Below are 16761 nucleotides of genomic sequence, written 5' to 3'. Positions count from 1 at the left end.
AGAGATCGAAATAGGCGATGTCAAATTCACAGTAATAGAGTCCCTGATTGCAAAATCCATCGAATTGCCTAGAGCTAGAGAAAAGTGGTTCTAGAACAGAGGAATCGAAGGGGAAGATTGGAAAATCTTCTTGAAAAACCCAAACATGGATACTACCATCTTCATAAAATGTATTCCTAGTTCTGCCCTCAAAAATAAATGGAGAAATTTGATCCTTGTCCTTCAAAAATTTGTTACTTGCGAAGGTCGGTTTGGGTGTATGTTTTTCTATCACATTAGGATAATGATGAATTTCCTTGAAGAGCATCAAATTAATCTTCCATACTTTCTGTTGCATAGCCTTAAGAAAATGTCAGTGAATTTTCAGAAGAAAATCCAGTCTACAGATCCCACAATGTACTATCATGGATTGATAAAAATCTTGATTGAATTTCATCTTCAAAGCATAGGTGACGATTGGGAAAATTTTCTAGTAAGAAATCATTTTGAAGACAAAACCCCTAGATAGCCAAGTGGTAGTAGAACCCTAAGCGGAAGAAAGAGAAAAATGGAGACAGTAATAGAATAGGAACCACAACATCAACAAGAATTATCAGAGGATGATCTACCAATTGTAGAAATTTTGTAGAAAATGAATAGAGAAAGTCTTAGAAGAAAGAAAGCGAGCAAGGAAACAAAATTTTTACCCCAAACAAAAATCCTTCCATAGAAAGAAAATCCAAAAGCTAAAGAAAATAAAAATCAAGGATTTCCTTTGAGAAGAAGTAGCATATTGAACACAATGAAAGAAGCAACCTCATGAATTGCAGAACATATCGATCTTGAGTCGAAAAAGAAATATGAAGGTCTTCAGAACTCTCTGAGAGAATCACTGAGACTGCCACCAAGCGTATTACCATCTCCCTTCAGTTCACCTCCAAGGAGTCCAGTACAAAGCCTAGGTATTGATCTTGTTCAATAATAAATCTATGGTTACATAGAATCATTAGAAAGAATGGAAGCAACAACTAAAGGATCAATCCAAAGCCCAAAAGAAGGAAGTAACTAGTTTAATGAGCCACAAGAACCTCCAACATCTAATGTCTTGAAACAAGAAATCTTTGAGTTGGAGACATTAAACAAGTACCTCAAAACTAAAAATCAAATGTTGAAAGCAAAGAATGGAATTCAAATTGCCAAGAGTGACAACCTCATTCTTCACTTAAGTCTATAGTATAAAAATAACAAGAAATTGAAGAAAGAAAATAAGGAAATGAAAAGATAAATTATTAACCTGAAGTATAAGATCCTTATGAGCAAACCAAGAATGGCAGTGGCTGCCAAAAATAAGAAGAAAATGAAATCTAGATGTGCTAGCAAAGGTATACATGAGAATGTCAATTCTATATTGTATGAGGACATACAAAACCTCTAGTGTGGGGGAATGTAGAGTCCAAGAACTGCTTTACCTTGACACCTTTTTTTTCCATATCACTTGCTTTTTCCTATTGCTATCATCTAAATAAATGCAATAAATATAAGGTTTTGTTAAGGTAAGCATTCATATTTCTTATTTTTCATATTTTGTCAATATGCCTTATTGTTTTATTAAAGTTTACATGCAGCTACGGAATTGACCTGATTCTGCAACTAATCCATAGATCCGTAGCTACTTCCATTGTTGACAGGGTTTGAGTACACCAACTAAGCAAAGGAGTATATGGGTAGGGAATGATCCTCTCATGGATTTATTCCTATTTACTCGAGCTAATCTATCAATGTATTCACACTACAACACGATCAACCATGACAATTAACCGCAAGATAACATGCTGGAACAAAGTCTGAGTTTCAAGAGATATTAGCAATTTTTTTTTTCAATAGAAAATCAACGAATAAGCAATATGATTATGTTTGATAAGGATTGTAGTGAAGATCCGCAGGCTTGAAATTTTCATGTTGTTAATTAAAAACTCTATAAGAAAAATGGTCGCGATGTGTTAAGGGTGCGCCACTGTATGTAATTTTGAAGCATCCTGTAGAAACTCTTTTATGATTTATGCAAAGATCTTGGTTCATACATTTCGTGTGATGTTGATTAAATCTACTGACTGCCTCATGGAGGGCCCCTGCGTGCAAATCAAGTCTTTGATTCACTACAATTAGATTTTCTTTTATTTCATAGATTTAATTTATGGATGCTCTGTTTTTATATTTTTAGGATGTAGTTCAATGGAGTTCACGATTAGATTGATCTCTGCATCAGTAATCTCATTTGCTTTATACCGAGCATAACTCAGTAATCTTGTTTTCTTTATATCTAACATAACTTAATCATCTTGTTTGCTTTATACCTAGTATAACTCAGTCATTTCATTTTATTCATAGTTTAGTTATTTCATAGCTTAGTAATCTTGTTTCTGCTTTGCTTTTGTGTTGAATGAAGTTGCAGTAGATAAGAGTGTCAGTCTTTCTCAGCATCTCAATTCAAGCATCTTTCATTTTTCAAATTGATAAAATATGATCTCCATTATATCATTTCATGCATTCATAATTAGCTTTGTTTAGCTGTAGCATAAAAACCAAAAAAAAAATTGATAAGTTGAAGAGTAGATTAACTTAATATATTCATTGAAAAGATTTAAGGTCATTATTCAAATAATTCAATTAGAACTGATTCCAGAAACATCATTTAGAATAATTGACTAACAAATCTCAGAAATAACATCCTAGTATAGATAATAATATCATTTCATTATTGATTCTAGAGTTTAACATTAATCTAGAAAATTATAACATAATCACCTTAACGACATAAACAACTTCTAGCACATATAGTGCACTTGTACTTCATCAGTTTACCTGCCTTGGTCGATAATTTATGCTTACAATTTAAGATCATTAAATTGACTAAACACCAACAACAACAATGATGTTGTCATGCTTAGTCCTGGATGACAACTTAATTGAGACATTCCGACCACCTGCATCTAAAATACCAGAAGCTAAAATTGCACCCATCTTGCTCATGGTGTCTTCATGCTTGTCAAGAATGATCTTCTCAAGTTGATGCCTGAAGTATGAAATAAAAACGATGTCAGGGTGATAAAAAGATCTATTGTGGAAAAACCTGGAGTTTGAATGCAATATAATAGCACCATCAGTCTCTATAGGATATAATTCTACCTTTAAATGCCAACATTTAGAAGTTATTATTTCAATTGGAAATTTTGCATTAAAAATTAACAACAAAATTGCAACTACAATAGCAACAATGAACACTTTTTTGCTAAATAAAAGCTTACAACATTGTACAATAACATACCTGAAGGCACCTACCACAAGGTTCACGTGTCTCATTTATTTGTAGAGAACCATAACCATTGGCTATAAGGGCACCTTGATGAACAAAATCTACCACATTTGATGTTAATGGTTCCAATAGCAAAATGGCCTCACTTAATGTTGTGTCTGTACAATAGACCCACTCCCAAGGTTGCTCCATATCTGACATGTGGATTATATGACTCAGACAGTAAAGAAACTATTCGTGGGGTCTGTTAAATTTGCAGAGTTTGATTTAGCACCAGCATAAAGGACCAAGAGAGCATACACTGACCCCCTTGATATTATTCTTAAATATTGAGCCAAATGCTCCATCAAGATGTAGCACAAAAGTTATAACAAATCAAGTCTAAAATTGATCTAATAATAAAAACATGGTACACTGTAAGATAGCACATAAACCTGCTCAGGTTCGGAGTATAAAACAAATCCAAGTGCTAGCACCGCAGTTCTTCTCACATCATCACTAACATCGGAAACAACGAAGTGCAATAGATGACGAATGGATTTGTTATTGGATGTGCCCCTGTATGGGAGGGCCAGAGCATAAATCACACCATAGCATAGAATTGGATCCTAATCACGAGTCATTTGTTCTATAAGTGTATCAACCTCTTATTCTCTTCCATAGACAGTTAATGATATTTCAAGGGCTAGATCTCTGTACACAATTGTTTACAAATAGACATATTAAAATATGGTGGAAAGTTTCAACTTGAGTAGAATTAGATAAGGAAAAATAAATCTTCGAATGATATTTTCACATGAAAGACTTTTCAAAGTTCAAACATAAGTAACCAACAATACCTGATAATATTTTCATGTTGAGTACCATGTGCATATGCAAGCATCTCACTGGCATTTTCACTCGCAGTTCCAACTATAAGAAAGCCCATACTTATGCCAAAAGCCTCTCCAGCAATTGCACTATCTAAGTAAAGAACATTCAGGTGTGCTGAATGTATGCACCTCATTCTTAATCTCGATCCAGTTGTGTCCCATTTCCTTCTTCACCCCTTTGTCTTTCATCACCTTTCTAATATTGGCTTTATCATCTCATTTACCAGTGGAAACATAGATGTTGGACAACTGAACATATGGTCCACTTCAATGTGGTTCCAACTCTGCATGTTTTTCTAGCTCCAACAAACCCTGAAGGCATTAATTTAATGTGCACATATCTACTCTCTTCAAAAAATTTAATATACTTTTCCTGCACTAGAACAACTCGAGCAGGAGTTGAGAGAATTTCACAAAATGGCTCGGCTTCAACTTTCCTTTCAGATGCAATATCCACTTGCAAAAATGAAATTAACCTAAATAAGAATAGAGGAAGAGTGGGTTATGTAGATGGACAAATTGAGAAGAAGCCCAAGATCATAAAATGAAGGAGCAATAAACTTTAAATAATAGTGTTAAATTGACCCTAATTTTCTCAATACAACCATGACCATAAACAACAGTGGTGTGATACACTCCATTCCTAGATCTCAACTACAATATTCTCTACAGAACCTTTGTGCCCATTTTCACTGAAGAAAAAGCCATTACATATAATAAGGTGGCAATAAGGCAAAGATATCATATATATGAAATGGGAAATAACCAATAAGCGGTGACAAGACTAAAATAGCTATGATATGAAATTTGGCAAATAGCCTTCTAACTGTAATAAGAGGTCAATGAATGGTAAAGGATCTCTACAAAAGCTAGAAAGAGATGTTGACTTATGAACTTCCATTTAATAAAAATATCCCATTTACATTAAGAACTTGTAAAAGTATAGAATCAAGTTGTAGGTGGAAATAACCTACATTGCTTCCCCCTCCTTATCACTAGATTTTGGGCCTTTCATGGGTCTTGCTTCACCAGAAATGTTTCCCTCATCCATAGCAGTTTTCTTATATGTTTCTTTCTTTGTTCTCACTTTAGCCTTTCTTGATAGATACAAAACAATAGTTGGAAGTTTTACTGTAGAAGTTGTTGTTGGAGGTGTTGTAGGATGAGGATACTCAAATAATGAGGGCTTGGCATGTGAAAGAAACTTAAATTTTGGGACCTTCAATTCATAATTGAGCCCAATCAAATAGGTAGGTGCAAAAGAGAGGCTCAAAAAATATACAAGTGGATACCAATACCAAACTTGACTAAATACTGCCATAACAACAACAACAATAATTTTTTTTTGCTTAGTCTTCAACAACAACTTAATTGAGACATTCTGACCACCTACATATAAAATACCATAAGCTAAAATTGCACCCATCTTCCTCATGGTGTCTTCATGCTTGTCAAGAATGATCTTCTCAAGTTGACACCTAAAATAAGAAATAAAAACAATGTCAGGGTGATCTATTGTGGAAAAACCTCGAGTTTTAATGCAATATAATAGCACCATCAGCCATGAATTTCTATCTCCTAGTGAATATGGCTCCCGCTATTGTGCAATCCGTGTGACCTAGCCTGGGCTCACACTACCCATAGCTGCCCGCAAAGGGCCTCCTACTGTGCAATTTGAGCAAATGGACTCTTTATATAATGGAGAGCCTCCTCCATATCACGAATAGGAACTTGAAGATATTGCAAATGTGTTTGCATCACTCATTTATGCAATGGGACCTCCAAAAAATAGGTCATTGGTAACTAAGTTTGTCAAGAGATTGGATGATATTCCTGAAATCTCCCTTCCTCCTACTCTTCCTCGACGAGTAGCACTGTCCTTTGCAGAACGTGGCTTGGTTGGATAGTTCACAGGTTTATGGCCATCACCCAAGTCTGTTCAGAAATGGGTTGAAAGAAATTGGACTTTGTCAATCAGTGGGAAAATATCCATAATGTTTTATGGAAGAGGGTACTACACCTTCCTTTTTGAAACCAAAGAAGACCGTGATTTAATCTTCAGGAATGGCCCATACTTCATGGAAATGAGAGGACTATATCTAAATCGATGGACCCCTGATTTTGACTCTGAAATGGATGTACCCAGTTCTATGCCAATATGGGTTAGATTACCTCACCTCCCTCTTCATTACTAGGAAGACAAATCAATAAAAGCCATTCAGAATGCAGTGGAAAAATACATAGACAGCTGTGAACCAAAGGAGAACATGCATGCATGTTCCAGGATCTGCGTAGAAGTGTACCTAGGGAAAGACCACCCAGAAGCAATAAAAATCAAATTCTATCAATGGATACACATACAACAGTTGGACTATGAAAAGAAAGGAAATGAAAATGCAGAAAAAACTAGAAAATAAATGGGAACAAGTAAAATGGAAAAAATCATCCACCAAACAACCCTTCCCTCCCTCATCACAACCTCAAACTATTATTGATTCCTACTCGCCTTCACATAACATAGAAATCCCATCATCTCTCATAAACTCTAATCCCTTTAGCCCCTTGGAAGAGCCCTCAGATCCTCCCTCACCTCAATCCCCCCCACATCCAACCATCTCCCTATCATGTCCTCAATCCCTTCAAATATCCGCTCCCCCCACCCCCATCAGTGGATCGAATATTAACCAGAAATCAGTCCAAGGAGTCCTTACAAACCTCTGAACACAAAAAAAAACAGGAAGGAAATCTAACAAGGAGTTGAGAGATGAAGCAACAGCTAAGGAGATGGCTCTAGGCATGCAACAACCAATGGATTCCTTCTTTGGGAAAAGTTCTGGAAATAATGACAAAACCCAAAATCAGCACAGAGGGAAAGGTCCCTCAACCCACCAAACAAATAAGTAATGATCGTGGTCTCCTGGAATTGTCATGGATTGGGAACACCCTTCAAAGTTAATGCAGCAAGAGATATAATAGTAAAATAAATCCCAGATATATTCATGATTCAGGAGACCAAAACAAGCAGCCAAGAAGTGGAAAAAATGATTAAAAAAACCTAAAAAATTATGAAGGAACAGCAGTGCAAGCTATAGGGGCCTCAAGAGGAATCTTTACATTATGGAAGAAAGGAAAATGGGAAATGATGCAACAAAAAAAGGAGCAACATTGGATCAGAACAGACCTTAAGGAAATAAACACCAAGGACCAATACAACTTCATAAATATTTATGCTCCAAATCACTATAGGGAAAAAGAACATTGTTGGAGCACAGTACAGGAGACTCTAAATGAAATCCGAAATAGAAAGGTGATTCTAGGAGGGGATCTAAACCTGGTTTGAAATATTGAGGAGAAATTTGGAGGGTCCTGTTAGGTCTGCTATGTTCTTTGATACTTGATGGATCAAAATAGGTGTCGAGCAGTGCTGGTTTGGTTGTACAAGGCTGGCAGCAGTTTTCATGTTTTCTCCTTCATTTTCCCTTTTCTCCTTATAACTCCCACACCTCTATTTCCTCCCTCCTCTTAATCCTCCTTATTCTCTTTTAAACCCCCTTTATCCCTGTTTTTCTCCCAATAGCTCCATTTCCTGCTTAATTTCTTCACAAAGCCCATTTAAACCTCATTACCCTTGTTTCACACCCGAATTCAATATAAAGGTTGTGTTTCCTTAGCACCCAGGTTCTTTAAAATTAGATGTTATATAACCCACATGACCACATTCATAAACCCGCTCTCTGTCCCCATCACATTAGTTTTAAAGGAGCACGTGCCTTTTACCTCAACCGTTAGATCTTCTGCCTTGCGATCTGATGGTGTTCGCAGCCCCCGCCCTTGTGAACCACACGTCCGTTAGTGAGCGGGGAAAGCGGTATCCTTGCCATCCCATCAGCCAAGCGTTGTCATATTATAGGATTTCACCCCGCGGTATGAAAACCACCGCAGCTCCCAGAGCAGTGTGGGGGAACCGCTTACCGCCCTTCTCATACGACCCCCACTCGTTAACCATCGCGCTGCTTCCGCTTCTGATAGCCATCTGATCATCCCTGTCCATGATCTGACAGTCCTCGTTCTTCCTGCGCACATGCCTCCCGATAAACCTCATACGCTGATCTCCGGCATCTGATTTGCCAGATCTAACAGCTAATATTCCATCACGCTTCTGTTTCCTCCTGACGCTGCCCTCCAAGAGATCTAGGTCGTCCATCTGAGCTATCCAATGGTCAACGTTCATGCCCAGTTCATTGTCCATTTTCAATGTATTTTTCAGTGTTTTCCACCTGTTTTGTGTGCGCAAAGAAGGAAGAGATGATTCGGTACTCAGTGCATTGAATCCTCAGCAACTTCATTCAAAGAGCAGCACGGGCAAGGATGAGAAGGTCGATCCTTGAATAGTTCAATGACTACAATAGTTATTGAAATTTATTCAGATAATACTTCACCTGTTCAGGAAGGACAACAAAGTACTAGTAAATGTCAAATTGATCCATTAAAGCAATCAAATTGTATCAAAGCCCATATCTGATTGTAAATGCGGTTGGTGGTCAATTATGACCCCTCCACGCATAGGATAACAAAGATTTTTTGTGAACAAACTCTATATATACCCAGAAGAAAGATGTAATGAGGTTGATGAATGTTATTTTGGTGTAAAATTCAACTTTTGGAGACTGTAACTACTGTGACCCCTGCAACTTCTGGTCTTCATTTTCAGCTAATGCAAGCTTCTTTTGTTGTTAATTGCTCACTTTCCACTTCTTCTTCTTTGTTATAGGCTGTGCTTGCTATGCATTCATTCATGTGTTGTTGATGTTTAACATTAGAGGGGTTGTCATCCCACCTTTGTGTTTGAATTTAGCATGTATTATTGAATATGTATGCAGGTTTTTGTTGTTTTAATGCCAGAGAGCTGTCATCCTGTCTATGCATTAAGAAATAGATTTACAGACCTTTTAACTAGTTGCAGCTGGCCATCACAGGGTCTTGTGCATCTGCTGGAGTGATCAATATTCTCCATTATCACATTTTCTTAAAACTGTGAGTAATTGGTGGTCTAAAGCCTTGTAGTCTAGGGGTGTTTACCCATGTCTGGGGTTAAGCATAGTAGAAGTAGTTATCTGGCTTGAATATGCAGCATTTATTTCATTCATCCACTATTTACCAACATTTTTGTTGAGTTTGTAATGTTCCCAAGCATCTCTGATATACAACCTAGGAGAGTTTCTTAGGGTGATAGCATTAACTGGCGTCATTGTCGGGGAGAGGAGAATTGAAGCTCAAATTTCCTACGAGAACGACACAGCTACCAGCTTTGATGATAGACAAGGTTTGAATAGTTTCTGGTTGTAGTCATTTATCTGACGACTCCATTGGAGGAAGACCATCCTTTGGTGACTCCACATTAAAGTTCTGGCTCAGTTTGTGAGACATACTCGAAGAAATCCTCAGAAATCACCAGCTGAATCAATGCCTGACCCTGAGAGGACTGTTAAATCAAAGAAAGCATCACAGAAAGGGGCATCAGGATCAGGTAAGCCTAAGAAATCTAAATCATCTTTGAAAGATAAAGTTGTAGCTGAAGATATATAGTTTGAAAATTTAGAGCCCAGCATTGTTAATCAGGAAATTCTTTTAGAGATTAATTCAACCCCTTGTTCAGTTAGTTCCCCTTTGAATCTGAGTCCAAAGAAAGGTTCCCATTTAGTCCAAAACATCCCTTTATCTCTGCCACCCATCACATTACTTCCTACCATTCAATCTGCTAGTGTTCCTTGACATATCCCAATCATGGCAGGACAGCCAGCACCTACGAAGATAGAAAGAATTGTTGCTGCTAGATATGGATCATTCATTTTGCCTGTACCTTTAAATCCTATGCCTGTGGGGGAATATTAGAACTATATGCCTAAATTCATTGGCACAGAGGGAGTAACAACAGAAGAACACCTTGAAGCTTTTTACAGTTATGCTGATAATTCAGATATAAGTGAAAATGATGTGTGGATGAGAGTTTTTGTCCAGAGCCTTGATGGTGAGGCTAGGAAGTGGTTCAGAGAATTGCCCCAGAGATCTATAACAGATATTGAAGCCTTATATGATGCATTTTTGAAGCACTGGGGAGATAAAAAAGACTTGTTGTATTATCATATTGAGTTTGGTAATCTGAAAAGGGAAAATGGGGAATCATTGCTTGATTTCAATAAAAGATTTAATCGTATGTATAGTAAGATACTAGCTGAGGTAAAGCCTACTCCTACCTCTGCCAAACTCACTTATGCTAATGCTTTTGACTCTGATTTCTACATGTTATTCAGAGAAAGAAGATGTTCTACGTTGGCAGACATGCAGGATGCAACACTAGAAGTTGAATCCAATATCATGGCTGCAGAAAAGCTGAAAAGTCAAGCTGACAGAAGGAGGTAGAGAGGTCAGGCTTCTACTTCCTCTACTTCATCTTCAAAGCCTAAGTTAGACAAAATTACTAAGATGATAGAGTCATTGGCGGTGGAAATTTCTAAGCTAAAGTTTGAGCATAATTCAAGAAAAACAAGGCTGCAAAATGCATTTGCTCCAAGAAATCCAAATCCTTTCATAAGAGCAAATGAGCAGTTACAAATAATTCAGAGGGGTGAAGAAACAAAGGAAGAACAAAAAGTTAAAGCTCCCTTCCAAAATGTAGTCATGGAGGAGGAACAATTTGAAGAGAATGAGGATGAAATTCGTTGCATGGAAGATAAAGGTAGCGATGCATTTTTGACATTGGCTGAGTATGAAGAATCGTTGCTGCAAGAACAGAACAATCAAGAGTGGGATAGAGAAGCTATCCTACAAACTGAACAGTAGCAAAGATATAATCTGAGATCAAATGCAAAGAATGTCAAAGAGAATCCTGCACAAAGGGCTGTTGTCCAAACAGAACCATAGAATATCAAGCGGAGAAGACCAACAGCTGAACCAGTCATCCTCAAAGCTCCAGTTCAAGAGGTAAAAAGTTCTGATAAGTCATCTTCTTCTTTCAGCTTTGAGTCAGAAGTTCAGAAATTGAAAATATCTATGCCTCTGGTAGAGTTGGTGAAAAGTGAAGCATTTAGAAAGCCTATCCTTGAAGCCCTTGAGCTAGAAACCACACAAACCTCCACTGACTCTGTCAATTTTCAAGATGACAAGCCTACCATTCTGCTCAACCCCATGATTGAACTTGCTGATAATAATTCTCCATCTTTTTATGTCTCATTGACCATTCATGACAAAATCCTCCACAATTGCCTACTAGACACAGGGGCCAGTCACAATTTGATGCCTAAAGCTGTCATGGAAGAGTTAGGCCTTGATATCACTAGACCCTATCATGATTTATTCTCTTTTAATTCAAGGAAAGTGAAGTGCCTAGGATTGATCAAAGACCTGGCCATTACCTTAACTCAGTTGCCCATGAAGAGTATGATGATGGATATTGTGGTAGCAGATGTCCGTCCTAAGTTTGGCATGTTGTTGTCTAGAGGGTGGATTAAGAGACTAGGTGGGACACTACAAAATGATCTATCTTATGCCACTATCCCATTTTTTGGAGGGGAAAGCAGGAGATTGTATAGAGAAGCACAACTAGCATATATCATCAGTGATGAGAAGAATCCTACAAATCATCCCATATATGCAGTGGACACTGATTTTGGAGCATGTATTCTCCAAATAGAAGAATCTCAGAAGGCCTTAATGTAGATCAGGAAACCAACAGTTCAGGTCAAAGAAGAGCAAGGAAGTCAGGTTTGGGAGATGTTCTTTGATGGAGCATGTTCCAGGGAGACTGTAGGAGCAGGGGTGGTGCTAGTATCTCCACAACAAGAAAGCATTCAGCTGTCCTTTAAGCTGGTTTTTCAAGTCACAAACAACATAGCAGAATATGAAGCTCTGTTGTTGGGCCTTAATGCAGCAAAAGACAGAGGAATCAAGAGTATAAAGGTATTTGGAGATGCTGATATGATTATCCAGCAAGTAAATAAAACATTTCAAGCAAAGCACCCAAGGCTGAAAGCATATAGAGATGAGGTATGGAGAGTCAGAGATTCTTTTGATTATTTATGTATTTCATACATTCCTAGAGCCCAAAATCAGCTTGCTGATTCCCTTGCTATTTCTGCTAGTCTATTTATACCTCCCATGCCTCCCAGACTGGTTTATGAAGTCCAAATGAAATACAGACCTTCCTTACCTGATAATGTCCACCATTGGAAAGTTTTTGAAGATGATGATGAGATAAATAGGTTTCTACAAGTTATTGATGAGTTTTCCGAAATGCAAATTGACCAAGAAAATGAAGCCTTACAAAAAAGCCCCCAATCCCAGCTTTGAAATAAGATTGGTAAAGACAACATTTTCTAGCTTCCCAGCAACCATCTTCCTAAGGGTCTAATTCCTCTTAAAAGATTGTTTGACCAGAATGATGTGCCTAACAAAGCTGCCCAAAAAGAAGACCAATCTGCAGTCTGTAAGCATGATATAGGAAGTACAGGTCAGCTTAAATATGTAAATTTGTCCACTCATTTGTCTGCTGATCGAAGTGCTGAATACTGCAATTTAATGAGGCAATTTTCTGATGTGTTTGCCTGGGAGTATAGTGACCTGAAAACATATGATAAGAATATAATTCAGCATAAAATCCCTCTAGAGAAAGACACTATTCCTTTCAAACAGAAGCTGAGACCGATAAATCCCATGCTTCTTCCTCTAATTGAAAAAGAAATTAAAAAATTGTTGGCTGCTAAGATCATAGTCCCTCTCAGATATTCAAAATGGGTGGCCAATCTAGTGGTGGTGAGGAAGAAGAGTGGAGAAATCAGACTGTGTGTTGATTTCCGAAATTTAAATAAATGCTCCAAGAAAGACAACTATCCTCTACCAAAGATGGAGCATTTGCTGCAAAAAGTCTCAGGAGCCAAAGTAATGTCTTTCTTGGATGGATTTTCAGGCTTTAATCAGATTGTTGTGCACCCAGATGATCAAGAAAAGACTGCATTCACCACTCCTTGGGGCACTTTTATGTATGCTAAGATGCCTTTTGGATTAATGAATGCTAAAGCCACCTTTCAGAGAGCTGTGGATATAGCATTTATGGGAGAGAAGGACAAATTTGTCCTTATCTACCTTGATGACATAACAGTATACTCCAACAGCCATTAAAATCATTTACAACATTTGAAACAAGTGTTTTTGAAGTGCATCAGGTTTAGAATTTTAGTCAATCCCAAAAAATCTCAATTTTCTTTAGAAGAAGGCAAGTTGTTAGGACATGTTGTGTCTATTGCAGGTGTTCAAATTGACCTAGAAAGAGTCAAAGCAATACAGACTTTGTCTGTCCCTAGATCAAAGAAGGATATCCAATCCTTTCTGGGCAAAATTAATTTTGTCAGGAGGTTTATTCCAAAGTTTGCAGAGCTGGTAAAGCATGTTACCTCCATGTTGAAGAAAGGGGCAGAAATCAAATGGATTGATACAACGAGACAATCTTTTGAGTCCATTAAGAAGGCTATTATGGAGGCTCCCACATTAATAAGTCCAGATTATAGCAAGGAGTTTCATGTATTTTCATTTGCCTCTGAAGATACTATTGCAACAGTTTTATTGCAGGCAGATGAGGAAGGTTCAAAACATCCAGTAGCATTTTTTAGCAAGAATTTGAGGGATGTTGAATTGAGGTATGATATTATTTAAAAATAGGCATATGCTCTTATTAAATCCTTGAAAGCTTTCAAAGTTTATATCTTGCATTCAAAGATAATTGCATATGTACCCTCTGTTGCAATAAAAGATGTCTTAACACAACCTCATGCTGATGGAAGAAGGGCAAAATGGATTGCAAAAATGATAGAATTTAATATAGAGTTGAAGCCCACCAAGCTGGTGAGAGGTCAGGGTCTTGCCAAATTATTAGCTAAAGAAAATTTCAAGTCTTTAGATATTGATTTCCTGTGCACTATTGCAAAAAATGGTCAGGCAGAAGAAGAGGAAACAACTGAAACAGAGAGAAAGCAGTCAGTGGCCGCGAATCTAGCTTCTTGTAATTGGTATGCCGGAATAATTAATTTCTTACTGAAACTAGAAATCCCTTCAGGCTTAAGCACAAATCAAGCCAGAACTTTAAAACTCAGAGCAGCTAAATATTGCATCAATGAAAATATGCTCTACTGGAGGGATCCATCTGGAATATTTTTGAGGTGTCTGGACAAAGAACAGTCAATAAAAGTGATGCAACAGTTACATGACAACATGTGGAGGGCACCATTATTCGAAGACTACTACCCATAAGAATCTCAGAGCTAGGTACTGCTGGCCCACTTTATTTTCTGATGTATTTGTTTTTGTTAAATCTTGTGACAGGTGCCAAAGATTTGAAGGAAAACAACAATTGAAATCCCTGCCCCTAAAACCAATAATTGCGAAAGGACCCTTTTAGCAGTGGGGCTTGGATTTTATTGGAGAAATCAATCCACATTCTAGTGGCCAGCATAAATGGATATTAATAGCTACGGATTATTTCACTAAGTGGATTGAAGCAATCCCTACAAGGAAGGCTGATCATAATGTGGTCATTAAGTTTTTGATAGAGAATATCTTTAGCAAATTTGGTTGTCCACATAAATTAATCATAGATAATGCAGCACCCTTCAGGGCAAAAGAATTGGTGGAAATGTGTGATTCTATGGGTATTAAACTTGTTCATTCCACCTCATATTATCCACAAGGAAATGGTCTGGCAGAATCCTCTAATAAAAGTTTGATCAGGATAATTAAGAAGCTGTTAGAGGACAATAAAAAGAATTGGGATTCAAAGCTCAAGTATGCACTGTGGGCTGAGAGAATGACCATTAAAATATCCACTGGGAATTCTCCTTTCAAGCTGGTATATGGCACTGATGTTGTGTTCCCAATTCAATTAATTCTCCCCGTGGCAAAATTCCTTCAAACAGAACAGAATGAGGAAGAAGAAATGGCAGAAAGGATCATTGATTTAGCAGAGGTACATCAAATTAGAGAACAGTTGATTGAAAAGGCTACAACACATCAGAAAAGATTAAGGAACCCTTTGACAAGAAGGAAAAAACAAATAATTTTTAGGTGGGTGACTTGGTTTTCAAATGGAATGCACTAAAGGAAAAGAAAGGCAATCATGGGAAATTTGATGCTTTCTGGACAGGGCCTTTCATCATTTCACAGATTCAAGGGAACAACACCTTCATACTGAAAAGTATGGGGGTAGAAGCAGTTTTTGATGGCCCAGTTAATGGGCAGTTTTTGAAAGTTTATGTTGTTTAAGGTCTTTGGCCTTAAAGGTTGTAAATATTGTGTTTTATGAGTTTTATATAGATGCAGTAGACTCCATGCCCGATGGAACACTAGGAATTTTGGATAATTTGTTTTCAGCTAGAAAGGCATTGATTTGAAGGTTCTTGAGACCTCATAGGGAGGATCTCATCCCCATAAGGAGCCAGTGTTAGCTCTGCTACGTTCTTTGATACTTGATGGATCAAAATAGGTGTTGAGCAGTGCTAGTTTGGTTGTACAAGGCTGGCAATAGTTTTCATGCTTTCTCCTTCATTTTTCCTTTTCTGCTTATAACTCCCACACCTTCGTTTCCTCCCTCCTCTTAATCCTCCTTATTCTCTTTTAAACCCCCTTTATCCCTATTTTTCTCCCAATAGCTCCGTTTCCCGCTTAATTTCTTCACAAAACCCATTTAAACCTCATTACCCTTGTTTTACACCCGAATTCAGTGTAAAGGTTGTGTTTCCTTAGCACTCGGGTTCTTTAAAATTAAACGTTATATAACCTACATGACCACATTCATAAACCCGCGCTCTATCCCCGTCACATTAGTTTTAAAGGAGCACGTGCCTTTTACCTCAGCCGTTTGATCTTCCGCCTTGTAATCTGACGGTGTTCGCAACCCCCACCCCTATGAACCGCACGCCTGTTAGTCAGCAGGGAAAGCAGTATCCCCGTCGTCCCATCAGCCACGCGTCGTCATATTACAGGATCGTGCCCCACAGTACGAAAACCACCACAACTCCCAGAGCGGTGTGGGGAAACCGCTTACCACCCTTCCCATATGACCCCCTGCTCATTAACCATCATGCTGCTTCCACTTTCGATAACCGTCAGATCATCCCCGTCCATGATCCGACGGTCCTCGTTATTCCCGTGCACATGCCTCCCAATAACCGTCATACGCCAATCTCCACCGTCCGATTTGCCAGATCTAATGGCTAATATTCCATCACGCTTCTATTTCCTCCCAACGCTACCCTCCAAGAGATCTAGGCTGTCCATCTGAGCTATCCAACGATGATCATTCATGCCCAGTTCATCATCCATTTTCAATGTATTTTTCAGTGTTTTCGGCCTGCTTTGTGCGAATGAAGAAGGAAGAGATGATCTCGTACTCAGTGCATTGAATCCTCAGCAAATTCATTCAAAGAGCAGCACAACCAAGGACAAGAAGGATGATCCTCGAACAGTTCAATGACTGTAGCAATTATTGAAATTTATTCAGATAATACTTCACCTGTTTAGGAAGGACAACAAAGTACCAGTAAATGTCAAATT

The 16761-nt window shown here is 37.9% G+C and overlaps 1 pseudogene; it reads right to left on the bottom strand.

The window, feature by feature from the left end:
- Window positions 1–2889: 2889 nt before the first annotated feature.
- The window catches only part of LOC149209866 (26S proteasome non-ATPase regulatory subunit 1 homolog A-like), a 96792-nt pseudogene continuing 82920 nt past the window's right edge, over window positions 2890–16761 (bottom strand).

Source organism: Pinus tabuliformis, chromosome 1_2 (assembly GCF_031772625.1).
Source record: "Pinus tabuliformis cultivar Carrire ecotype Pingquan chromosome 1_2, CPIR1, whole genome shotgun sequence".
NCBI classification, from domain to species: Eukaryota; Viridiplantae; Streptophyta; class Pinopsida; order Pinales; family Pinaceae; genus Pinus; species Pinus tabuliformis.
Note: the sequence above shows the minus strand (reverse complement) of the source record. Positions and strands in the feature narration are given on the sequence as shown.